Consider the following 13,494-nt stretch of genomic DNA (forward strand, 5'->3'; position numbering starts at 1 on the left):
GTCAGGAAGCCCTGATGTTCACCATCGTCTCCTGGGCATGGTTGGATGTCGTACCCTTCCTGATTTTCATACATTGTTGATTGGTTGATAATTAGTTTAATCCTGTTGTTTACTTTGTCTCCTGGGCATGGTTAGATGATGGAATCCATTCTAATTCATACACCTTTCATCTCTTGAAACCTATATCAATGGCAGTTCAGTAAATTTCCATAATTTGTGATCCTGGCATACAATCTCCCTGATCTCTACAAGTGGATCCTCTGAATCCCTAGTTCCCGTCCTCTGAATTCCTTAAAGTCTTAGATAATTCTTCCACAATTATTCCTTAATTTCTATTTGGTTTAGATCACATCTTAGTCTAGTTCTAGTTCTTCTTGGTTTCGGATAACGTACAGGTATCAGTCCCTGTGGATTCGACCTCGGTCTTACCGAGTTTATTACTACATCACAACCCTGCACTTGGGGAGTGAACAGCCCACCTTGATATATATATATATATTCTATATCCTCACCGTTTTGCAAAATCATTTTAGTTCATGAGCCCAAAAATAAAACAGATTCAATTCTCAAGTGTACCATAACATAGAAAACAGTGGTAATTGACCATTAATAGCCCATGGTCGGCCTCTTGAAGGTTTATTGATGTGTCCTGACTGCTTACTATGGTGTGGTCCACATGAAATTGATTTGTCTAGCATTTGAGCTCATTTCCCAAATGGGCTGCCCAAATAGATGAAGAACGTGGATACAACACGTACATCATCATTGTCCTATAGAGTTTATATGGCTACAAAAATCTGCCAAACTTAGTTAGACCGTGGCTTTATTTTATTGGCCCGTCAGAGTGGGCCTGACAACTTTTTGAGAAGTTGATGGCCCCTCTCTTATATGCTTTTGGTGAGCAAATGAAATCAAGCCACGTCACAGCCTGACCAAGTTCAATGTTACTAGAATCTGGCCGAATCCACTCCCCTGTGATGGGGAATCTCCTCCCAATTTTTTACAAGGTCTCAAAGGGGAGCTGATTATGTGTGGCTAGGCCACACTTAAGATGATGTTGCCCTTATTGTAGGACCTTATATATATGTATTTTATATCTACATTGTCTATCCATTTCTATAAATTTTCGTAGTGTGTTCATTTTAAAATGAAGCACATCCAAACCTCAAGTGGGCTATACTGTAAGAAACAATGGTGATTGAATATTCTACCATCAAAAACTTTCAATGGTCCACCCTAATGCTTTAATAATGGTTATCTGCTAAGGTTACATAACACGGAGGAGGTGAAAAATAAATAAATATCAACTTGATCTAAAACTGTCGTGGCCCATTATAAGTTATTAACGGTCAATCACTTATGGTATAGTACATGTGAGGTTTGGATCTACTTCATTATTGGGCACTTGCCCCTAAATAGATCGACGGCGTGCAGATCTAATACATGCATCAAGGTGGGCCCCACCGTAAGGGACGGAGCCGCACCTAATCTGCTCCTTTCTCAAAGTTCAACCTGTTAGACCGCAAGTTACCGGACACCCACAGGAAAACTTCCAACCTTTCATGTTCCTGCGACATCCAATCCGTCCAATAGGTTGCCCCACCTGATGAGTATATGGGGCTGATTTTTCAATGGATAGGAATTGTTTTATATAGTGTGCTTAACCTGATGAGTATATGGGGCTGAATTTTGCATTAGGGGATCTTCGCAGTGGGGCTAACCTATTTGAAAGGTTAGATTTCTCATTCACTTAATATGTTGGAAGTTATTCGTTGGGCGGACCATAACTTGTGGTCCAGCATGTTGCACTTGATACCTTCTCTTTCGTAAGCTACAGTATAAAATCTCTTCCACACGTCCAACACAACTCGGAATCTTCGTCAAAATTACAAGCCTGCCCTTAATGTTCTCAGATCTCCTTTTAAAGATTCCACAAGCGCATTAGTTTAAGAGATCATTCAAGTTACTTTCTTTTGGTAATTTTTGCTAAAAAGATGGCCTTTCTTCAAAAGAGAAAATCTTCACAGAGAACGACGTACGTTGACATGCATACGGCATTTTTATTTCCCACCAACGTGTTAATCGTGTATAAAATCTGATCCGTGAAAAATGTGGGCCACTTCATAAATATCACATGAATCTGGTCCATTGATCATGTGGACGACACGATTGAAATAAATGTACATCCAACGGTGTGTATTAATATATTGATTTTCGCCTACTTAATGAGTTGGTTATCACAATTTTCTCTCTAGATGATCTTGATAGTGTATTTCACCATTTTAACGGGTCGGATTTTCCACTGCAGTTGGATGCGAGAGTAAAATAAAAAGGATGTACGGTGATATAAACATACAGCATTGTATGTAGACAAATTGTACAAAAGGCCTAAACTCATCTCTCTCCGTCTCAAAGAGCTGTTGGAAAAGGAAGGTTTGAGAGGGAAGGTGAAGGGTGCGTAGGTTAAAGGAAGAGCCACGTGGGGCTTACTGTAGCCAGGGTGCGCGGCAGGTGGGACCCACATGGGGGCAGCGGAAAAAGAAGATATAGATTCCATCGCTCAAAGGGATGAGCACGAGAGAGCCAAGTGCGCTCATCCACTCTCGCCACGTGGGCCCCACCATCTATGTGGGCCCCACCCAAGGTCACCCCCGGAACAGTCGTTTTCAAACCAAAACAAAATACAATAATAACAATCGGTAAATATCAGTACGTCTGCCGAATCACGAATGCTCTATCTGCAGCCGTCCATTTGCACGCGCCAAAATACCAACGACCCACCCACGCCTCCCTTTCCTGCTCGTATTTTCAGGACACTCACTAGGTGGGCCACACTGCGATTGCTTTTGTAATTAGCACGAATATCTGGACCGTTAAATAAAGGATAACCAACGATCTAAAACGGTTTTATCGCTAAGGACCGTTAAATAAAGGATAACCAACGATCTAAAACGGTTTTATCGCTAATAGACATGGAACATCACTGAAGGGCCCACCTTATTGAATATTACCGGATATCCATTCTGCCACGTCGGCAGTTGTGGGGGGCGCTTCTGTTTGTACTTGTGGATATTCACAACTTCAAATAGCATTCCTCCTTTTCGGCTAACCAATCTAATTGGACCAAATACATTTTACATCTGGGGTCCACCTTTGCAATCCAGATCGTTCTTTGGGTGGGCCTATCGAGAATGGTTTCTGACCGTTAAATGTCGACGATTGGCGGTGATTGAAGAACGATCAGTGGTAGGTAGGTCCCACTCCCACCCATGCCGGGGATGATGGGCTGAGGAAAAATGCGATTCTCTTCCTATCCAGCTGACCAGAAAGGATGAGAAAATTATAAGGAGATGCTGGTGAGGGAGATGCATTGATACTCGTCCATGAGTGTGGCCGCGTGGATGGCATTTTTATAGTGGGCCCTACAAAGGTATCCATCGGTTCCGTACATTACATACAGCGAAGCAACCGGTTGAATTTCTTGTACGGCAGTAAACGCCGTTCTAGGCTTTATTAAAGTCATGTTAGCATCAAGAAAGGGTAGCTTTTTATTACAAAATTAAGATATCGGACTTCTCGCTAATCAGATTTAAGACATTTTCAGTTGTCTTGGACTAGTGGACCCCACCTTTCCCATGTACGGTTTTAGATTTTGGTACACTAACTTACCACTGTACCCTTTCTACTCGAATTTTCGCCGTTGAGTCATGGACCCCATTGCGTACGGACGTGGTTTGGCTAGTGACCTTGCTACTAGCCACGTGGCTAGTGGTTTGTGCTTTGTAGGCCCCACCATGAAGTATGTGTTTTATCCACGCCGTCCATCCATTTTTCCTGGTTATTTCAGGGATTGATCCAAAAAAAAAATTGAGGCATATCTAAGTCTCAGGTGGACCACACCACAGGAAAACAATAGCAATCAGATATCCAACATTAAAAACCTCCTAGGGCCCACTGTGATGTTTATTTGACTGTTGATTAGGTCGTATATATCTGTATGAAGGGAAAAAAACAAATATTAGCTTGATCCAAAACTTTTACGGTTCCGAAGAAGATTTTAATGGCGAGCGTTCAATCAAAAATGTTTCCTGTGACGTGGTTCATTTAAGATTGAAATCTATCTCATTTTTAGTATTATCCAATAAAATGATCTTAAAACATAAATGGACGGCATGGATGAAACATATACATCAATGTGGTGCCCACAGAGCGCCGACACTGGCCATCAGGGTCACTAGCCAATCCGCGTCTCCTGAACATGGGCAAGTCTACGGTGTATGGTCACTTATTTTCTGAAACGGTGGTGATTGATAGCCTCACACTTGGTGTGCAGGTACAGCGAATCCAGACGTAGTCGGATTGGGACGCAAGTAGTGTTCCCAACACCACCCACGCGGTGGTGTGTGGATGTGTTGTTCGCTGTGGGGCCCAACGTGATGTATGTGTTCTATATCCATCCCGTCTATCCATTTTGCCTCTCATTCTAGAGGAATGAAGCAGATTCCTAGGCTTAAGTGAACCAAATCACAGGACAACAGTGAAATAACGATGGTTGAAACCTTTTTAGGACCCACTTGTAAGAGTGAAGGAAGGGAAAACACGAATATTAGCCTCGAGCAAAACTTTTGTGGGCTTAAAAAGTTTTTTTTTATGTTAGGCATTCAATCACCATCATTTCCTATAATGTAGTCCACTTGGGCTTAGATCTGCTTTATTTTTTAATTTATGCCCTAAAATGATGGGGGCAAAATGAATGGACATCAAACATGTAAAATATATACATCATGTTGGCCCCACTCCCTCCATTGGGTGGTGATCTCAGCACCCAACAAGTTGGTTGAAAAACCTTTTAGCCCTACCATGATATATGTAATTTATCCACACAGTTTATTCATTTTGTTAACTTATTTGAAGTGCGAGCTTAAAAAAAAAGAAGGAAAGACCTAGAGTTTAAGTGGACCATGCCAGAAGAAATAGTACAAATTGAACTCCAACGTTGAAAACTTCTCTAAGGCCACATAAGTTTTGTATCAATGTGATATATGTATTTTCTTTTCGTTCTGATTTATATTACTTTATGAACAGGTCGAATGCCTAAGTGTTAGGTTAACAATGTTTCCTTTGTTGTGGTGTATTTGAACTCTTCTTTAATCTCGGTTTTTTTATTCATACCCTAAAATGAGCATTTGAGCTTTTCATCTATCTAGTTTTTTAATCATGCCCTAAGAGGGGGGTAAAAATGGACCAACGTCATGAATAAAATGCATACATTATGGTATGCCATAGGAGCTTTTCCAAACACCTATGTGAGTAGTGGTGGGTCACCACCCATTTGGCTCCAAATCGAGACCTTCCAAATCTTGGGTGCCACCGTGGATGGAACATGGTCAGTAGATCCTGTCGTGAAGATGATCATGACCAGCTGACCTCCCCCATCATTTTATTTCAGGATACATCATATTCTACCAACTGGACGGTTATGAGTACCTCATCAGTGCCATATGACCCGCAAGTATCCTTGCCGCGTGTGTACGAGGCTATTCCCCACCACTATTTAAATAGGTATTATACAATACTCTGTACCGCAGAGTTTGCACGTTACTTTAAGTTTGTACGAGTGTTTACAAATGAAATAAAAAATTATACCAGTGAGGCCCACCGTTCAGTAACCCTGCCTTGATGGAAAAAAAAATCTCACAGGTAGGGAGATCCTGGCCGTAGAATAGTTGGCCTCTTTTTAGTTGAATGTCAACCATTGGTGTATGTTCTTTATCCACCTTTTTAAAGGTTATGATTTTTCCGTCCGGGAGATTGCCCATGCACCCCTTGGCCCACCATATTAATGGTGCGGATCAATGAAGCAGGGACCCGCTGTACAAATTAAAAACCTAAGTGTTACCACTTCACAAAGATCCGGTCGTGCACTATATTATTTAAATGTGTCTGACCAATCCGGGAATCCCACAGATGACAGGCCCATCCTTAAACTGATCAGCATCAAACTCGGGAGCTTTTCATCTCACATGTGCCAATCTGGCACACTTGTGAGAGATCCGAGCCGGCCATTCCCGGGAATAAATATAGGTTGGTTCACTCATTCGGTAGATGACAGTGTACAGAACAAATCAACTGCAGATACAAGTTCTTTGGGCGAGGAAATCTGTACGGTGGATCTTACAGCTTGGCATGTGTGATGGAGTGCAGATGGTTGCTGAGATGTCCACACGCGTGGGACAAGCAAACCTTTAAAAAGTGGAAGAATTGTATGCAATCATAAGATGAAAAAGAGTCCTAGTAGTCTTGACACTAATAGAGGAAGCTTTTGTTACTCTAGCGGAGCGTGATGGTTCATACTCATGCACTCAGCAATCGTACATGTCAATGTATGGAACTCCATTAAGCAATCCAAATCGAGGGATCCACAGTAGACAGGATATAATAACAAAATTGGATTGATTAAACCATCTAAACCTTTGAATAACCGTCCATTTATATACCTACGGATCAGCCAGTTATTACATTAACTCTATGTAAAATTTCGGTTTATGGCCCATCTGAAGTGGATCCCACGATTCCACCCGTTTAATTTTGGTAATATGCATGTTAATCGTACAATCTCTGAGTGCGTGTATATGAACCACGCACTCTGCCAGAGCATCGAGGTTCGCTAGCTGCACAAATACTCTCGGAAGCGGATTAGGTGCGGGCTCGGCCTCACCGAAGACGGTGTAGCCCTTACCGTGTGTCTTACTTTGATATATGTATTCTATATCCACACCATCCATTCGTTTTTTAGTATCTTTTTAGGGCATGATACAAAGAAAAAAAAAGATCCAAATCTCAGGTGGACCATACCATAGAAAACAGTTGTGAATGGACGTCCTACCATTAAAAACTTCCTAGGGTCCACTATAATTTTTATTTTCCATCCAACCTATTGCTAATGTCAAATAAACCTGGATGAATGGAAAAAAGAAATATCAGCTTGATCTGAAGCTTTCGTTGCCCATTAATGGTCAATTACTAATGTTTCCTAAGGCATGGTCCACGTGAAAATGGGATCTGCTTCATTGTTTTGGATAATGCATTAAATATCTGGAAAAACGGATGGACGGCGTGGATATAGAATACATACATCAAGGTGAGCCCCACATTAAGGACCGCACCGTCTTGGGTGAGGCCGTGGTCGCACCTAATCCCCTCCTATACTAAAACCTGCCGGAGCACACGTGCCATCCTGGCCTTTGGGCTCACAGTTCAAGATGATCTGGTATGAGAATCAAGCGGGTGAACTCGTGCTTACTGCATCTGGATCGTTGTAAAGTGTTTTTGGACCGTCCATTGATCTTGTACTGCAATGTGGGTACTTTTACTGTTTGTGGGCCAGCAAACTTCACAAATATCTCACGAGTACACTCGACACTGTCGAATTCAAAATAAAAGAGAATAATAAAAGAAATGAAAGGGATAATTACAAGCACGGGCCTACAAATGAAGAATATTTCCTCATCTGGCTTATCACTGAAAAGGCAAATTCTCACAATACTACTATTTAAAAGATGTAGATTACATAAACCTTGTCTTATAGCTTTATATATACTTTTATTTCAAAAGCTTCTTTATTTGTTTTATTTTACCATTTTGTCCTCACATCGTTACTGATGCTCTTATCTTTATACCTTTTTATCAACACAACATGGGAATATGGATTTAGCAAATCTTAGAATTTGAATTTGGCAAATCCTTTTTTCTGATTTTGTTTGGTGATTAAACGACAAATGGAAAATTTCAAGGAGTATTTATTGTAAGGACAGAACTTTATCCATCTTTTATTTTGTGGATTTAATAAATTCATGGATTCAAGAAGTTTGGTTGCTGATTTTTTATATTTCTTGACTTAATAATTATTAAACTATAAATGGATAAGTTTAAGAAGGACATATGATGAAGACAATTTCATTAATTTGTTGCTAACTTTTTATTTTGTAGATTTGGAAAATTCACAAGTTTAAGAAGTTTGGTTGCTGGTTTTTATATTTCTTAACTTAATGATGATTATCTAATTTTATAAAAATTAAACAAGTCTGGCACATTTTAATTAATTTTTATGCTTTCCAAAAATGGAATTCCCAGCTTTTCCTTAAAAAACTTCTTCCACCTTTTAATTGAGAAATAAAAAACTTATATATTAAAATAAAATTTTAGACCTTATATTTTATTTTATTTTTAAAAAAATTAATGTCTCAATTGCAAAAGTTGAATATTTCCTTAAAAAAATAGGATGCCAACTTTAATATTTCCTAAGAAACATAAAAACTAAAGAATAAATTTCATAACAATCAAACAGGCTTGTGTGGGTGTGAGTGTGTACAAAATAATAATAATAATAAGGCAGGAAGAAAGTAAGCATTTTTTGAATCCATGGCTTCTCCAAATCCTCATGGTTGTTAATCAACAAATTTTCTATATAAGTAAGCATGCTCTTGTTGAATAATGAAAAGAAAATATGGTAATTACTAATTACTATGGTTTGTGGATGCCTTTCAACTTCAGCCAAAAGGTGGTACAATTATCAAGTGGGCCTCCTCCGAAATTCAGATTGATCTACTCATTAGGTGGGTCATACCATAAAAAACAATGGAAAAACTCCAAATTCAGTATGGGACCCGTGGTCTGTGTAGGCATCCAACCCATCCAAACGGCATATCCACAAAATCTTGCTGGTCAAATCATCAGATGGGTCCCATCAATTGAATCTGGAGATTTTTGGGGTGAGTTTACATTACTTGGGGTGGTCCACTTGGCTATTTCATTTAGCTATTTTTGGGTGTCCTATTGTAAATTGGAGTAATTTTTCTTGTATTTTTGTGGTCAGGCAGAGAGGTCATGATAGGGCTGGGTTGGGGTGATAGAATGGCTGTGACAAGGATGCGTTTGTGGGGTCGCCGAGGAGCAGCTGGTGATGAACGGCGATGGATTCCGGAAAGAGGAGAAAAACTTTTATGGCATTACTATAATACTATGTAAATTGGAGTAATTTTCCTTGTTATTTTTTTTTTATTGAGAGAAGAATGAGTACATATAAAGATGTTACAACTTATTTTAAGCAAATGCCTAATTTATGAAAAAAATCTAATTAATTAGCTATGCTGGATAAAAATAAAATAAAATCTAATCAGTTAGCTGTACATGCTAATATCTATCTTTATGATGGGGTGAAGACGTTTGGATGGCAAACACACGTCATGGTGGCCCCACCCCGAGATGCTCAACTCTTCTTCACATGGACTCAACTACATGTGAATTCTTGTCACATTCAAATCAACAACAAAAAACATAATTAATTAATCACAACAATCTATTCACTAGCTCTTGAATTTCAATAACATTTACAATTCACATAAATAAAGATAATTTTCAAGGATCTTTAAATGTTGGTTGAGTTAACTGAATCTTATATAGTTTCATAGCATGGTTACATCCTAAAGTGGCCTATGTCGGTGCCCTTGGAAGAAAGCTGGCGTCCATTCACGAATAACCATAATAAGAAGCTATTTTTATCCACCAGATTTACATCATTGATTGATGTGATTTTATAGCTAACAACATTGTTTTTCATTAGCTGTTTTTGGACCTTAATGTCACGTTTGATCCAAAAGACAATCTATTATCTGATTAGAGTGTTTTTTTTTTTTGTATAATGTTTCATTTTGCTAATCCAAGAATATAAACAATGATATGATGGTTAAAAGTCCTAATAAGCCAGTGAAGAAAAACTAACCTACATGAGGAACTTATCTTACAGTCCATTTCGTACAAGTCCTGTAATTCCCTCCTCACCAAACTTGTGGTGGTTTGGAGGGTTGTTTTGATTGGCCACGTACATGTGAATAGAATATATCCCAAAAGGGAAGAGGATTGAACTGTGGTAGCCGTCTAATCAATGTCCTGATGCATGCGTGGCTAGTGGCAGCTATCCTTATTCAACAGGCAAATTCAAGCTATTGGACTGGTAGAGTTTGTATTATTAGTTCGACTCTTGACTTTTATGTAAGAGTGTTCCACCAGATTGATAATTTCAATGTCTAGACATTTATACCATGTGGGTAAGCTACAATGTACCTCCATAATTCCCTAACCTATGCAAGACTCACCGTACTTACGTTTGAAAATTCAACAAAAATTGTACTTGGCAGAGTTGATTAGACTCGAGCAACATAAAAATAAAAATCAGTTGTTGATACATGACATGGCAGCATGTGTATGTTAGTGTGGCTACCTAGCCCTGATTATTCTCCACTTGAACAATTCTCCCAGACAACGTTGCCATTTCAATTGTTACTATGGTCGAATAGAGGCTGGCTTCTCTGACAGACAATGCGTGCGAGCCTCTATCGGTAAAATCTTATACATGCATAAATAAGTAACATAGCTAATGTAAAAGTGAGTAGTTAAAATTATATAAACCAAATATTTAAAAAAAAAAAAAAAAGTGTTTGAGGGGAGGGGAGAATTGCCTATTACTTGAAGATCCAAAGGCAAATGACAAATCAAGCTTTCATTGACAAGGTTGATCTCCACACCAGTCCCTTTCTTCAATTATCAATCTCTATGATCTCTAAAATTTAAAATTTAAATATTAATGGGTTTTGATGCCCTATACTATAAACAACTCAGTTGAGTCACTCAACTAGAGTTAATTTCTAAGTTTCAAGACTACAAACCATACACCCAGATCCATAGCTCAAGTGGTAGACCGAGTGAAAGATACCTTGTTTCAACATTGAGGTCTTAGTATCGATTCCCTGGAGGGGGTGGCTAACAGTGAAGTAAAAAAAAAAGGACTACAAACTATCGTATATGCAGCATACTTGCATGACAATCCAGACCATCCAAGTTGTGACCCTTATATGAGATGGAGATGGTGTTGTAAGGTTTCCTATTTGGTGTGTGGGGCTTTATTTTAGTGAGGTTAGCACATGTGGGCTCTCTTAGGTGGTGTGTTGTTAATAGAGGAAAAAAAATAATCGAGGGATAAAATTCTCTTTATAAAAGATTTATGTTGTAAGAAAAAGAGTATGGGAGGGGTTAACATTGTATTATTTGATTTATGTTGTTTATTGAAAAAAATTATATTGTTGCCATGAGCAAATTATCAAATTCTATATATCTTCTATACTCTCATCCCTATATTTTTTTTTTTCTATTTATTGTGGTTTTACTTTGCTTGCATTAATTATATGAAGGTGTTTTTTTTTTTTTTTTTTTTTTTGCAACAGATGACACAAAATCATACAAATCAGGCATCCTTTAACTGGTGCTACCAAATGTGAAATGGATTGCCAAAAATAAAATGGTATTTGAAGGCTTGAAATATCTCATGGCAGCAAATTTAGGGCATGTTTGGATGGTTGGATTCTATGGTAATGTGATGTAAAACTCACATCATTATTCATTGTAGCCGATTAGATAAACTAAGGTGTCAAATTATAGTAATTCGTTGGACTTACCACTAACTTGGATGCCCAAATATGCGTTGAGGTGGCATAGTTTTGTGGGCCCACCATGATGTATGTGTAATTTCCACACCATCCATTCATCTTGTGAGATCATTTTATAAAAAGAGACAAAATTTGAGGCACATCCAAAGCAGAAATTAACCACACCATAGAAAGCAGTTAAGGATTAATGCCTACCATTAAAAACTTCATGTGGCCTATAGAGGTGTTGGACATTTGAGGTCATGTCTTAAAATGATATTGCAAAATCAACTGGCAGTGTGTACTGTGTATATATCACATATTAGGTAAGTTATATTTATATGTATCTAATTACATTAGTACACTACATGCATATTAAAAAATTGAAATTGCAACAGTAGCATTGTATTACATACTGCGTTTCTTGGTACAACCATGGTATTGATAATCATTATCCATTTACATAACATCAACGTGGAATTCAGACATCCAAACACGCCTTACACTGTATGGAGTTGATTTTATATGCTAATGCCCGGGAAAATTACCCCTTTTAAGCAAGGCTCCTACTTTAACACAAGAAAACAATCCTCCCCCACTTTTAGTAATTTACGTAAGTGCCACTGAAAGTGACTTGCATTTGTCTGCCTGTCTGCTCGCAAATATCCACTAATAAAATTGGAAAATATGATTTCAGAATTTATTTTGAAGAGTCATTTGATACACTGGTAGACATTGACAATCTATACACATTCATGCAGATAATGTAAATCTGGCGAGATACAAATCAATCGAAATGTTGAATTAGTGGACCACGTTGTAGATGGGCAATCTTACAAAACCTAAAACAGGATCTATGGCCATCCACTGGATGTTTCAAATGAAAATCAATGAATGGTCTATATTCAATAAACAAACATATTCTGGCTAAGCAGAGGTTGAGATTTTTCAATCAATCTGATATTGGGTATTTATCTCATTTAAAGTGGGGTCCACGATTTGAATGGTTTGGATTGAAAGACAATGAACGGAATGTGTACGGTTCTTAAGTGCACGTGCAATCATAGAGCTGGGCCAGAAGCTCAACCAGATGACAATTTCTTCATCATCCGTTTTTCTCAAAAAACTGAAAACCGGGGAAAGCAGGAAGAAGAAAACGGCGTCCCCAAAAGCGAAAGAGCTTTGGCTCTTTGCTAGTACTTGAACCTGCCAGCTGGCAAAATAGTTGGGATGTGGTTGGGTGGGTCCCACTGATAGGACCCGGTTCCTAACATCCTTATACTTTGAATTTTAAAAAATAAATAAAAATTCAGCATATATTTCTTTCAATAATCTCGTGCTTTCCAAGGGATGTGAATTAATAACAAAACAACCCTATTGTGGGAAGGGGAGGATTGCGTACTACCCTGCTTCTCCCTACCTCGGAATAGGCTGGGACTACGAGGGGCCCACTGTGATGTATGGGTTTTGTCTACACTGTCCATCTATTTTTTTCATGTCATTGTAGAGTATAAATTAAAAAATGAGGTAAATACAAGACTCAAGTGGGACCACACCATATGAAGCAACTGTGATAATGATGTCCACGCTTGAAACCCTTATACGGCCCACAGAGATAATTATTTTCCATCCAAACTGTTCATAACTTTACATATACTGAGAGGAAGGCAAATACAAATATCAACTTGATCCAAAACTTCTGCAACTCCCAATTTCTATTTTTTTTTTTTTTTAAATGATGGGAGTTGAATCCCTTGCATGATCCACTTGAGGATTGGATATACCTCACTTTTTAGCTTATACCATAAAATGACATAGAAAAATGGATAAACTCAATTCATGTCCCTCTTGTGATGCTCCTTGCTCCCATTGAGAGAATGGAACCCACCTATTTATAGCTGGGCATGTAAAATCCATCTGATAAGCAGGTGGGTCCCAAACAACCAGAATAGATTACAAGGGAAATGATAAATGAGGGACTAGGAAGCTATTTTTGCTATCTAGGTCATTTTAT

The sequence above is a fragment of the Magnolia sinica genome, chromosome 1 (assembly GCF_029962835.1).
Source record: "Magnolia sinica isolate HGM2019 chromosome 1, MsV1, whole genome shotgun sequence".
NCBI lineage: Eukaryota > Viridiplantae > Streptophyta > Magnoliopsida > Magnoliales > Magnoliaceae > Magnolia > Magnolia sinica.